We start from the raw sequence: 15,184 nt of genomic DNA on the forward strand, positions 1-15,184 counted from the left end.
AAAGTGTTTCTAAAATAGGACCAGAGACCTCCTAAGGGGCAATGCTATACCCACTGGCTGTCTAGATGTTCCAAATAGATTAAAAGCTTTGTTTTGCTCCGGCAGACAATTATTGATATTTGAGGTCTTGGTTTCAGTGAAAGTCATCCTCCTTTACTACCAGCTTGTCAGTCTTGGGCCAGGATGAACATACTAATTGACTACCTCATTAATTTATTTATGGTTAATGACAGAAAGAAAAATGTGGAATGCTCCCAGTCACAGGCCTTCAGTGACGAACTATTCATGTTTTAAAGGAATGCCTTTAGCCACCTACCATTACTAATTTAGCTGATCATCATGCATTATATTTAAAGATCATCAACACCCAGCAAAGTGCTGCCTTATTATGGAAGGAAATGCAGTGGAGAGGAAAGAATTGCATGTACCAGGCAACAATTGGCGCTTTCAGGCATATTGTATTACGAGAACAGGGAAACTGTTCTAGCACTTGAAAGTAGGATGCAGAATAATTATATTCAATTAACTAAGGAGTCCTTGGACACCAGCCCAACAGCATACATTATATAGCAGGCCTTAAAGAAAGGCAACACATACATGGGTGGTATTTCTTTATCCTTGCGCCTTGGGTTATGGCTCATTTTAAGCTTATTATAGTAAGGTCAAGATTAGGAAAAATTATTTTAGGAAAAATCTGAGATCCTTTATGTTTGCTTCTACTTTCCACTGCCGCATTATTAATATGTGAAAAGGAGAAGCCCTCATATAGGGATCTAAATTTGTGTTTGTATGTGAGGGGGTGAATAGAGGCATATGTTCTGAATATCTGTGTGCCCTTCATTAAACAGAACTATTCCGACATTCCTAAGGGCATAAGGCAAACTTGGAAGGATGGATAATGTTCTAGTGGTGCTCTCCTCCATCATCTGTCACCCTCCTACACATGGAGTGTGATAGAGTCTGAATGGGGTTGTCTCTGGTATCTTTGGGGACTCTCTGTGTGAATTAGAACCCTGGAAAACCATGGACACAAGAGGCCTTCATTCTCGTTCACTCTAGTTGCCTTTCACACATAGAAGGCTAAGGAATGAGAGATGGAAGAGGTTTTTGGATGCTCCTGCTCCACCTTTGTTTATTCAGCATGACATAGGGCTTATTCTCTATATGTTGTTGTCCTGTATTGAAAGGGATTTACTTTCTAAATTTGGGATGTTAAAAAAAGAAGTCAAATGGTTGTTGCAGAACAGTTTTATTTCTTCTAAAATGGATCCCGTACTCTGCAAGTGCTTCACAGCTCAGCCATCCATTTTGGCATGCCACAAACCTAGTGAAGGATACATTACTCACAGGAGCAAGGTTCAACAAAGCTGAGCGAAACTGCAGGAAATGTAGATGGAAATATGGTGAACATTCTTCCTCTGGCTTCATTTGCAGCAACACCAACTTGTCTGCTAAAGTCTTGAGAACAAAAATATTCATGTCCAGTGGGTAATCAAACACTGATAGGACAGGCAGATTACTTTCCCAAAGAAATTCCATCTATCAAGTACAACAATGAAACTGGGACATGTAGAATAGCTTGTGATAAGGATTAGACTGGATATGAAAGTGTGAAACTCCAATTTCATAATATGTGAACACATTTTAATACATATGAGAGAGCCAGTGTGGTGTCATGGACAGAGTAAGGGGCCAGGTTACAATGGCAGGATCATTACTGGCTATGCCACTGTTGGGGCTGGTAAATTGGGACATAGTGGTGACATTTGGGTGGCATGTTTACCAGTTCTTAGCACACTAGCTGATGTCTTAGGAAACCATTATGATTCCCTAGGTCTCCAGGCTGATAGACTGCTGAGCTAACAATACTGAAATAATGGAAAGTTTAATTTTTGTGGGTGAGATGGTTTTAAAGTCAGGGTGCCCATCTGTATCAGGTCCAAACTCGCAGCAGGACACAATTTGCTATCTTCCTAGAAGCCCAAAACTTTGTTGTTTTGAATGGCTCTGGGTTGTAACATTATCTTCTTAACCAGTTTTAGTAGCATACTGATGTGATGCCTGCCTGTAAATACTTGTAAATACAACCGTCTTGCAAAAGAAGAACTTGTAAGTGTCTTCAATAACTGCGTTTTTCCTGTCGCCAAATCCGTGACAATTCTGGACCAATTTACCTAGATTTCCTTCATCCTCATTTCTATACTGCTGGTCCAAAAGCAGTTCTGCTCCTCCCCAAACTCTTTCTGCTTGACTTCTGTGACATCATGAGAGCCTGTCTCTGTGACATGACAATATTCTACCCTGTGATACGCAAGGGCTTGCCTTCTGGCTAAAACCTGAATCTCAGGGAATGGACTGCTATTGACAGGGCAACCCTGTGTAGCACATACTGTGTGTGTGTTGTCATGCAGAGTTTGTGGAAGGACTACATTGTCATTGTTAGGAGCTCATAGACTCTCTCTGTTTATGGTTTGCTTGATGCTGAATATTGTGATGGGATAGCATTTCCAGGGATGCTGTGAGATGTTGGCTTCTTATACTATTTATATATATATTTAAAGCTCTTTGCTTCTGTGAGGAGGATAGTTAGTCTAGTACTGTCCTGGCTCAGGTGCTGTCTTTCCCTATTGAGAGGTGGGAGAAACCCATAGATGCTGAGAAGAGGAAGTCCCGAACTGTATGGAAAATGAGAGATGAGGTGAAATCTGATTGGCAAAGAAGAGAAATAAAGAGAGAAGGGGTAAGACTGTTGACTGAGGCAGGAAAACCATCTGAGGAAGAAGTTGGGTCATCTGATAAGATGGAGATGGCAGTGGGGTTGTGGAGCAACAGTTGGAAAAGGTGGGAATAGAGGAGAGAGAGGAGACAAAGATATATAAGAGAAAGAAGCCTACAAGGGGGATGGTGGAAGCTGAAGAAGCAGAAAACAGAAAAGGAAAGAAATGTGCTCCTGCTGGGATGGGAGTGGGTCAGGATGGAAAACCCCTGGACTCACCAGTTGGAGGAACTTACGATTTGGCATGAGGAAGCCGAGAGGAGAAGAAGGGTGGTGAGACCACATAAGCCATTCTATTGGGGCAAGAAGGAATCCCGAGAGTGGGGAAAATGAAGAAGAGAGGAGAGAGCTAAGATAGCCCTCTGGGATGGGACCTTACAAGTTGTTGGCGCTGAGAACTAGGACACCTGGTTTGACCCTTCCACCAGAGACCAGATGCCCTTGCTGCCAGTTTCATCCAGAGGGGTAGCTTACCTGCCACAGGCCTGTTTGAAACACCCACAGTTAACCTTTTCTGTTTTAAAGACTTGAACCCCTTCCATACACCATTGTGTGAGGAGGAGAAGTTGGATACCTTTGTTGATGTTAATAGCTTCTCAGACTTACCAGGAAAAAATCTTGATGTTTTGGATACCACAAAATGGTTGTCATTAATAAGTCCTAAGAAGGGGTTAAACACCAAAGCTCTCTTAGAGCTGAGCAAACCTTTACAGAATCCTTCTCAGACTCAGTATTTATAATATAGTGGCTGGTGCACCATAATGCCCGAGGCATTACATTTCCCCCATGAACCGAATATAGGGTTAGGTTGTGATCACACTGGCAATTTGAATTCATTTCTGTTCAAACGTCAGGTTCAAGTCACATGGTATTTAGACCAGTGGCCTTGTTCACATACACTAAATGGAAATTGATTTATTTCTGGTGATTTAAACTGGTTTTGGCATATACACTGCTGAAATTAACTCATTTCCAGGTATGGGGACTTGCAACTTGAGACTTGCTGTCAAGTTGAAATTAAGTCGCACCTGCAACCTGACTTCGGGTTTTCCTCCAATAACTCACACTTGACTTGTGACTCATATCAGTTTTTCCCAGTCACTTGTCAAGTTCCCCTGCCACTGCCCTTGTACCTACCTGCTTCTGCTGCCACTGCATGCTGCTGTCCTGAGAAGCAAGCAGAAGGCTTGATTTCTTTTTCCAGAAGCCAGACCCACCACATCTGAGCATGCCCAGAAGCTGCAGGCCTTGCTCTTGGAAGGGAAGCTGAGCGTAGTGCTTGCTTTTGAGGACATGTTGCAGGTAGGCAGTGGGGGTGGCTAGGGTGGCAGTGGCAGGAGCAGATAAGTAGGGGGGGCAGAGACCAGGCACATGGCTTCTTAGCATGCAAAGAGGCAAGGGCCTGCTCTGGGAGGGGAAGCCAGAACTGCTATTTCTGCGGATGCACATGTCATTTCCTGGCCTCCATCTGAGACTTGAGACTCACTCAAGGCCTGGGACTTGGGACCAAAGTCTCAGGATTTGACTTGAGTCTTGTTACCAAAGACCTGGACTTGGACTCGGGATACAGGTCCAAAGACTTACCAACATCTCTGCTCTTTTCCTTTCTGTTTTAGGATCACACTGTTCTTAAAGATTTTGATTTTAATCTTTTTTTCCCAAAAAGAAAAGTAAGTGATACATTGACAAATCAAGTGTCTGGGAGGTGCCACCTGGCGTCAAGAAGTTAGAATGCAAGTTAAAAGGCTTTTTGTTCAAATAAGCTGGAAAGGCTATAATCACACTGGTGTGTTGGCCAAGGGCCTTCTATAGAAGTGCAGAACATGATAAATCACATTTCATTCCAAGCTAAATTATATCAGGGAGCATCACTAACAAAAGGCACCTAAATGATGATACATTTTTCTGACCAAAACCTTGGCCTACAGAAATCATTCAAGTGATCACTTATAATCAAAGAGGCCATCAATTTTACTTGTGTTTGGTTTTTATTTGGTTACAACAATCTAGTTACTATAGAAAAAAAGAACATTTAGGTCATAATAAACTAAATCCTCACACACCCATTGAAGTGACACTGTGTCATGGTGTTAGCTCCATAGTCCCTCCCAATAGTAGGAAAATCCACTATTAATGAAACAGAATAAGACACGCTTCTTATATATTGAACAAAGTGTTGCTGCAGCCTGACCTTGGGTCAGTTCAACAAGTTTTGCTTTCCAAGACATAACAACAAAATATAGCGGAGCTTTCTTTGATACTGGAAGCAAAGGATCTCATGAACACTCAGCCCTCTCCTTAGGAATAAAGCTGCAGTTTTAGCTGAGTATGTTTCTTTTCTACCCACTTCCTGTCCTTTTATGATGTCCTGAATCTACTACTACATTATTATCTCTAGGAATAGGAAAGTTCTATGCAATTGGTCCCGCCCACAGGGCTGTAAACCTATATTATAGCAGCAACACCATGGGTTACATTAGTGGTGCTCAAATGATGTGCCGTGGTACCCCAGGATGACACCAAATCCAGCCAGGGGCACTGTGAAATCCTGACAAGTACTTTCATGGAATCTGGAGAAGTACTACTCAGGCTGGGCTGCCCCCCCATTCTCCCTCCCTCCCCCAAAATATTGTATTGGGGGAGCTGCAGGTGATAGCTAGCAAGTCAAGGGAGCCACAAGTCATAAAAGTTTGGGAACCACTGGGATACACCAAGTGAAAATTGCCTCCAGTGCCATCCTTGTAACGCTTTAAAGGAACAGCAGAGGCTGTTCCACGTAAACATTTAATACAGAGTGCCACCATTTTTCACAATTCTACCATAGAAGTGATTTTGCTTCGCAATTTATGATGCTGAAATAATGCGATTTCATACACAGGTTATATTTACAGGGCCATTTTAAGGAACATGCTGCCAATTTTAAACTGCCATTTCACTTTAGATTTCATTAAAAGAACCCTTTGCTTTACCCTTGTGGTAGAACCTATCATGTGTAAGGGAGAACCTGAGCTCTTTAACAAGTGACTGGCTGTTAATCTCAAGAGACAGCTTTGGTTCCTGGAATCTTTTTCCCCCCTTTCATGGCCATAAATCCTTTTAATGCCTTCTTGTAATCTTCATGGCTCTGTCAGTAATAAAAGCAGGTAGAAAACTTCCATCTATTTCAGTTACCCTTCTTAAAATATATCCTCAGGATTGACATAGGAAGAGATCCTGCTAAACTACTCTTGAGCTAATCATTTTGGAATTTTTAACAATATCACACTGATTTGTCATTTGAAGTGTGCCAGCTATGATCAGTTTTATTTATTTGTTGCTCTCTTCTGACACTACATTTACTTTTATCTTGAAAGGGAACATTTGGTCTTTCTTCTTTCTTTTTTAACTGGGTCCCATCAAGAGATATGAGAAGCAGGAGGGTAGCCAGTCATCTTATACTCAAACCTTTCTCGCCTTGGGAGTTTCTCTTTTATGCTGCCTTTGTTCTTCCTTCCCACTGTGCTTTCTTTACATGTTGAAAGTGTGTTGCGTTGTGCTGCAATATCTGACTCCCGACAAAGATAAAGAACCCCCGACTAGCAACAATGGGCGCGGGGGGAGGAATGCAGTTTCATAAGTCAAATGTTAGAATCATTCACTGATGATAGGTAAAACTGTGTGTTTCCAATATTATATGACAGCTCAATGAGGGCAATAGGATTCACCGTGGAAACTGCAGTTTGCATGTCAGGTGCTGATCCTGGACATAGATTATCTCTGTATCTTGTGAGTTAATTATCACAGATTTTTTCACAAGCCTTCCCAAACCTGGTCCTCTCCTCTATATGTTGGATCACAAAACCCATCACCTACTGCCTCCAAGGCCTCTGTAACCTCAGGTGATGGGAATTGTTGTTTAGCACACTTGGAGGGCACCAGCTTGAACAAAGCTGATTTATTTACTCTACTGCAAAACTTCTTTGTTACCCACAAGAAAGGAATGCATCACCAAAATGAAGACAAAGACAAAAAGATGGACTTTTATAATAATGACATATTGAAAGACATTGAAAAATCAATGAAGCAATTTGTTTAAAGTGTTTACAAAATTTCTAATTGTCAATGCTTATTAGAGATTTAATAATTTAAAAGAACAGCAGCAGCAGCAGCAACAACAATAACAACAAAGGAATAAGCATAAAAAGCAAATGTAGATTCTGCCAAAAAAGAGAAAGAAACTGTGTCACACCACATCAGTGAATGCCGAAATATTGTGCAGTGAGACATCAAAGCAAGGCACGACAGAGTAGCAAAATGAATACACTAGTCAATATGTAATAAATAAAGTTGGCAGCATCCAGGAATATGTGGGAACATCAAGGAGAGAAGGTATCAGAAAATGATCAAGTGTAGATCTTGTGGGACATCTGGGTTCAAATGGAGAGACTCCCTGAGCATAAGACAACAAACATAACAGTAACAGAACAAAGAAATGTCTGGTTAATTGACACTGCTATTCCAGGGGATGCCAGAGTTGAAGATAAACTGGAAAAAATTAACAAAATACAGAGACCTGGAAATATTAATAACTCACTTGTGGATGAAACCTATTTCAGTGGACCCCACAGTCAATGGGGCATTGGGAACAGTGCCACAGAATTTTATAAAATATTATAATCAGCTGCAGTTCTCTGAAATAACACCATCAGAGCTGGAAAAAAAATGTGGCAATATTAGAAACAGCATACATATTACACCAATATTTAATTGATATTTAGGGGGTTTTTTTGGTTAAATGTGTCTCTGTTTTATAATACCCATCAAAGATTATGTATTATTATGAATCTGATCTTCTGGATAGCTCAGTGGTTTTGGCATCCGGCCCTGGAGCCAGACATTGGGAGTTCGATTCCCCACTGGGCCTCCTTGACAAGGACAGGACTTGATGCTCTATCTATAAGATCCCTTCCAGTTCTGCAGTTCTAACATTGTAACAAATTGTAGTTTTGAATAATAATATAAAATTTACAGTAAAAACAAACAAATCAGCTAAAATGGAATCAGATGTCAAACAGAATATTAAGATTTTTAAATGATGTTAAAAACCAGAAATAGAACCCAAACAGTAGGACCAGCAATAAAAATCAAGGACTGAATGCCTTTAATTAATTTAAACAAGAATATGACAAATGGGCTAAAGGGCTCAGCAGACCTGGACAGGCTGCTGCAAAGCCACTGGAACAATGTAAATGCAAAACTTGGCCTCTTGACAAGAAATTATGTAATAATAAATGAAGCACACCCAGCTAAACAGATGGCAATTTTCTTCACTGATGCAGAGAAAGCATTTGATAACGTAAATTGGAACTTAATGCTATCACAATTAGAAGAAATGGGGACAGGTCAGAATTTCACTGAAATAATAAATATTATCCATTCCAAACAGACAGCAAAGATAAGAATCAATGGAGAATGTACACAAGAAATAGAAATACAGAAAGGAACATGACAAGGCTGCCCATTATCAACACTACTTTTAAAAACTGTAATTGAAGTACTAATGCAGCAGTTACGAATATCAGACAAAATTAAAGGTCTTAAATTACGAGGAAAAATATTCAAGGTTCAGGCTTTTGCAGATGATTTGCTTATAGTAATTCCAAACCCAAGGAATCATTAGAAGCACTAATTGTGGAATTAAAAGAGTTTGGTGAAATGACAAGGTTAAAAATAAACAACAAGAAAACAAAAATTATGACTAAAAACATTCAAAAACAGGAGATTAATGAACTATTACAAATTACAAACTTCCAGGAAGGAAGGAAGGAAAGTAAAATACCTGGGCATATATTTTACAAAGAAAATAAGCACTCTCCTCAAAGATAATTATTTGAAACTGATAGAGGAAATTAAGAAAGACATTTCTAGCTGGACAAACCTACAATTGTCAACGATGGGCAGAACTGCTACAATCAAAATGAATATCCTATCAAAACTTATATTTCTTTTCCAAACAATTCCGATTGTTTTAAAACAAACAATATTTAAGGAGCTCAGAAAATGCATTTCTAAATTCATCTGGCAGGGGGAAAAACCCAGAATTAAAACTAAGCATCTACAAGGCCTAAGAACAAGAGGAGGAATGGGGCTTCCGAATTGGCTTCTGTATTATAGGGCATCTGCATTGGTATGGATTAATGAGTGGATAACATTGGAAAATACGAGGCTCCTGAAATTAGAAGAATACGATTTGAAATGGGGCTGGCATGCATTCTTATGGTATAACAGGACTGAGGATTTTAAACAGTTTAACAACCATATATTAAGGAAGGCACTTCTGTCGATGTGGAATAAAGTGAAAAATCAAATGTATATTAAAATACCACACTGGGTGATACCAATGGGAGCATTTGCCCTACCATATCTTCCGAGGTCGATAAAATGAGTATCCAGCTTGCTGGGGGGGGGGGCAATGTGTAGTCTGTATAATTAAAATTGTAAACCACCCGGAGAGTGCTTGTAGCGCTATGGGGCGGTATACAAGTCCAATAAATAAATAAATAAAATAGTAAAATATTCTGAGGTTTTAAATCTTGATGGCTCTATCTAAACTCAACAAGAGTTAGTAGATCAAGGCATCGAAATGGATTGGTGGGCGTGATCACAGCTATTATCAAGGTTTTCTAAAGATAATCAACAGGGCTTATATTTAGCAAATACACCCTTTGACAGAATCCTTCTAGAATCAGAGGGAAAATGTATTAAGTTACTGTATAATTTTCTGTTAGATTTTGAAACACAAGATGAAGTGGTAAAAGCATGTATGATTAAATGGGCACAGAATGTAGGACATAATATCGAACTGGATCAATGGGAACAAATTTGAAAAACAAACATAAAATTAACTAAATCTGTTGTATTTAAAGAGAATACATACAAAATGTTCTACAGATGGTACATGACCCCCAAAATACTGGCTAAAATAAGTATCCAGACTTCAAACATCTGTTGGAAATGTAAACAGAAAGAAGGAACATTTTATTACATGTGGTGGATGGGCAAAAGTACCCAAAGATATTGGAATAAAGTGAATCAGATGCTACAAGAAATATTAGAAACTTCAATACGGATGATACCAGAACTATTTTTATTAAATATCTTGCCAAATATACTTGTTCTTGTTTAGTTGTTTAGTCGTGTCCAACTCTTCATGACCCCATAGACCAGAGCACGTCAGGCCCTCCTGTCTTCCACTGCCTCCCGGAGTTGGGTCAAATTCATGTTGGTAGTGGTTGTTGTGGGTTTTTCGGGCTCTTTGGCCATGTTCTGAAGGTTGTTCTTCCCAACGTTTTGTCAGTCTCTGTGGCCGGCATCTTCAAAGGACAGTACTCTGTGCTCTGGTGGTAGCTTTCATGTTGGTAGCTTTGATGACACTGTCCAACCATCTTGTCCTCTGTCGTTCCCTTCTCCTCTTGCCTTCACACTTTTCTAACATCAGGGTCTTTTCCAGGGAGTCTTCTCTTCTCATGAGATGGCCAAAGTATTGGAGCCTCAGCTTCAGGATCTGTCCTTCCAGTGAGCACTCAGGGTTATTTCCTTTAGAATGGATAGGTTTGTTCTCCTTGCAGTCCAGGGGACTCTCAGCACCACAATTCAAAAGCATCAATTCTTCGTTGGTCAGCTTTCTTTATGGTCCAGCTCTCACTTCCATACATCACTACAAGAAAAACCATTACTTGGAGTATGCGGACTTTTGTCAGCAAGGTGATGTCTCTGCTTTTTAAGATACTCCAATATCTCCAATTTTCCTGAACATATCTCTGGTTCTTCCTTTTCTATTATTTTCCTCTATTTCTTTGCATTGTTCATTTAAGAAGGCTCTCTTGTCTCTCTTTGCTATTCTTTGGAAGTCTGCAGTCCATTTTCTGCAACTTTCCCTATCTCCCTTGCATTTTGTTTCCCTTCTCTTCTCTGCTATTTCTAAGGCCTCGTTGGACAGCCACTTTGCTTTCTTGCATTTCCTTTTCTTTGGGATTGTTTTTGTTGCTGCCTCCTGTACAATGTTATGAGCCTCTATCCAAAGTTTTTCAGGCACTCTGTCCACCACATCAGGTTCCTTAAATCTGTTCTTCACTTCCACTATGTATTCATAAGGGATTTGGTTTAGATTATACATGACTAACCCACTGGTTTTTCCTTAACTATTCATATTATAACAGCAGCAAGAATAGTTTTGCGAAACATTGGAAGGAACCTAGAATACCGCAAATAGATGGTGATAGAAAAAACCCACAAAACCACAGAAATTGACATATTATCAGATTGACTAGACACAAAAAAGAAAGAAGATCATCGGAAAACTTCGTCACAATTATATACATGGTCAAAAAGGAGAGAGAGTAGCTGACTGATGCATAGTAATGTGTATGGCTGCAGAAGAGATAGAATAAATGATTGATAAAGAGTATCAGCTACATAATCAATAATTAGATCAACAACATATTTGTCTTGCAAAAATTCATCTTGCAAAACGTGTTTTCCCATAGGAATGCATTGAAATCTAATTATTGCGTTCTTATGGGCAAAAGAACTCAGAACAAAGTCACATTTGGTTTACAAAGAGTTTATTAAGTGCTCTTTAAAGCCATACGTATTGTGTAGATGATTTCAAAAATTTCAATAAAAAAACTTTAACTTTTTAAATATCATAGAAAAACATTTAAAAATCAGCAAACGTGAGGTAGGAACAAAAAACGGAAAACATTCGTCTTGCGAAGCATGGCCATAGGAACATTTGCCTTGCGAGTCATCAATCCCATTGCCAAAACCATTTGTCTTGCGAGTTTTTTTGTCCTGCGAGGCATTTGTATTGCAAGGCACCACTGTATATTGTATATATTAGGGGCACACACCCCTAATATATACAATATAATATATACTGCAGGTGCAGAAAAAAAACTGTCTGAACAAGGTGAAGCAGTGATGTTACTGTGCTAGCAGAGCAGATCCAAAATTGTTCCAGAAGCCCCCATCACACTCAGTTTGGTTCATGTGAACCTGTAGACCACTGATCTGATTATTTTGCCGCTAAAAATGATGGAGTTCCAACAGAAATATGTGGTAACCATTGATGTAGCAAAAGAAAGAAGCACCCGAGCAGAATGAGTTTGACAGTTGCAAACCCTATGGAAGCCAATGCCTCTCCTGAAAACAGCTGTCCCTGAGTCCCGGGGAGAGCTCATATCAGCCTTATCATCCAACCAAGTGTCCATTGGGGGTGTCTAGGCATGGCAAGGGAAGGGGGATAGGCCACTTATTAGGCTGGCCATCTGCTGGAATTTCCTTGCTTTTTCTTCTAGGTAGCTGCCCTGAGTCTTCATTATACTTTGGACTAAGCATGTGACAGATTTTACTTTCTTGGTCTCCATGATCACTGCAGATGGTGACAGCAGCCACAAAATTAAAAGACGCCTGCTTCTTGGGAGGAAAGCGATGACAAACCTTGATAGCATCTTTAAAAGCGGAGACATCACCTTGCCGACAAAGGTCCGCATAGTCAAAGCTATGGTTTTTCCATTAGTGATGTATGGAAGTGAGAGTTGGACCACAAAGAGGGCTAACTGCTGAAGAATTGATGCTTTTGAATTGTGGTGCTGGAGGAGACTCTTGAGAGTCCCCTAGACTGCAAGGAGAACAAACCTATCCATTCAGAAGGAATCAACCCTGAGTGCTCACTGGAAGGACAGATCCTGAAGCTGAGGCTCCAATACTTTGGCCATCTCATGAGAAGAAGAGAAATTTCCCTGGAAAAGACCCTGATGTTAGGAGAATGTGAAGGTAAGAGGAGAAGGGGATGACAGAGGATGAGATGGTTGGACAGTGTCATCAAAGCTTCCAACATGAATCTGACCCAACTCCGGGAGGCAGTAGAAGAGAGGAGGGCTTGGCGTGCTCTGGCCCATGAGGTCATGAAGAGTCGGACATGACTTAACGACTAAACAACAACAAGATTTGCCATCTGCTTGAATGTTCTTGGTTTTTCTTCTAGGCAGCTGCCCTGAGTCTTCATTACACTTTGGACTAAGCATGTGAAAGAATGGTGGAGGGAGAACCACTTTTCTTGTACAGGCTTTGATTGGATATGTTGAAGTAGGGCTAGGGACTAACTTTCTCTGTTTCCCACCCTTGTTTTCTGCTTCCCCTCCTTTTTTTTTAAAAAAATAAATTTGCCACTGGCTTTTATTTGCAGAATCATTATACTTGCTGTGGGTGCCTGGTCCATAGGGTATAGCTGCTAAATATGCAGCACTCTGATTTGGGCTAGGAAGTGAGTGGGTGCATTTGGCCAAGCCTGGCTACTTACTGGTGGTGCTGGCTGGGGTGCCTGGAGCAGGCAGGGGAGCACAACTGTGTAGTTCCACTCATTGTCTGTGTGGTAAAAAGAATGCATGCTCTACTGCTAAGCCAGAAAGGTGTATGACAGCTCTTAAAGGGGAAAGACGTCTCAATCTAAGTAGAAACAATCGCCCGTTTCCCCTCAACAGTAGCAATCAGTACATTCCGGCTGCTCTCCATATATTTCAAATCAAAATCCTCTCCCAGCTGCTATATGGTGGCCCAATCTGGATTGAGGCTGTTAATCAAGATCTTTATAAAGTTGCTGCCTCCTTTCTCAGAAGGATTCTTGGGGTCCCAAACCTAATTAGATTGTCCACATTGATACTTGAATTAGGCATACACCTTCCCTCTACTACCGCTTGGTCCCTAACCTTCAAGTTCTGGCTTAGACTGCACCTCAATACCCAACCAGATTCCATACTCAATGACCTACTAAAAGATCCCTTCTCATCCAAGTGGTTCAGTATTCTGGATGACAAGCTCGCATCCTTGGACCTCTCCCCTGAATCTCTTTCAGACACTAACCTTCACAGAGCCCATCAAATCATCAAATCTAAACTCTGGCAACAGGAACTTAATTTATTACTCCCCAATTTAAATCCTATTTGTTCCCCTCTCTTCTTTGGTCTTTCCCCTTCTCTTGGTAGACCCTCCAACTATTTCAGTAAATTAATTAATCCAAGTAAAAGGAGGGCTTTTATGCTAGCAAGACTAAACATTTTCCCATCAGCTGTTCATTCTGGCAGGTTTGCAAACATTCCACGTAACAATAGACTCTGTCTCTCTTGCTCATCTGAGCCCGATACCCTAGACCACATACTACTCCGCTGCCCGACTCATCTATATTTACGAAACAACATTCTCAAACCCCTCCTGTCGTCCCTTTTTGTTTCCCTAGCTGACCCCCTTCCCGTCCTTTTAAGCGATTACTCGGCGACCATCACTAGCGTAGTAGCGGATTTTTTATTAGCGGTCTCCAAGTCAAAACCCCTGCCCCATCCTCCCCCCGCATCACCTTCCCAGCTCTTACCTTCACGATCATCCTTCTTGGTTTGTAATACTATGACATAAATTGTTACTGCTGCTTTATCCCCTTTTAATGCCAATAAAGGTTTTAAGAAAGAAAGAAAGAAAGTAGAAACACAAGCCGATACAGTCTTTTTTGCTTCCCGATCCAAACCGTACCCTAAGTAAGCCATATATCATATCTATATGCCAGTATGGACAGGCCCTTACCAGCATTCAATGAACTCAGACTGGATCAGGCCTGTGTACTTACCTGGGAGTAAAAAGGAAAATAATATTTAGTTGTCGACAATGCATTGGGGACGTGGTGGCACTGCGGGCTAAACCGCAGAAGCCTTTTTGTGCTGCAGGGTCAGAAGACCAGCAGTCATAAGATCGAATCCACGCAACGGAGTGAGCTCCCGTCGCTTTGTCCCAGCTCCTCGCCAACCTAGCAGTTCGAAAGCATGCAAATGTGAGTAGATAAATAGGTACCACATCGGTGGGAAGGTAAACAGTGTTCCGTGTATAGCCGCGCTGGCCACATGAGAACATAAACTGTCTTTGGACAAACACTGGCTCTAGGGTTGGAAACGTGGATGAGCACTGCCCCCCAGAGTCAGACACAACTGACTAAATGTCAAGGGGAACCTTTAACTTTACCTTACAAAAGTTTACAAACCTTTACCTTTACCTTATTTGCCAGTTTTGATGAACAAGGAGCTTTTTCAAGGGCAAGGTGATCCATTCAGTTCATTGAAAAGACTAGTTTGTCAAGGTAACACTCTGCACGTGCAAAACCACCATGCATTTTGACAGAAGTTATTTAGGAACTTCTTTTAGGTACAGAATACACTTGTGCATATATTGGAATGGGCAGATCAGCAAAACTGTTGTTATCTAAGTAATCTTTTTTTCCCATAACTCAAAGGTCTTGTGAAATGAAACCTAGAAATCCAGGAAATCTGCAAGGTTGCTCTCTTTTCCTTGTACACTTAGAGGGATGTAGTTTTCTGGTATCCCAGC

Source organism: Pogona vitticeps, chromosome 2, assembly GCF_051106095.1.
Source record: "Pogona vitticeps strain Pit_001003342236 chromosome 2, PviZW2.1, whole genome shotgun sequence".
Classification (NCBI taxonomy): Eukaryota; Metazoa; Chordata; class Lepidosauria; order Squamata; family Agamidae; genus Pogona; species Pogona vitticeps.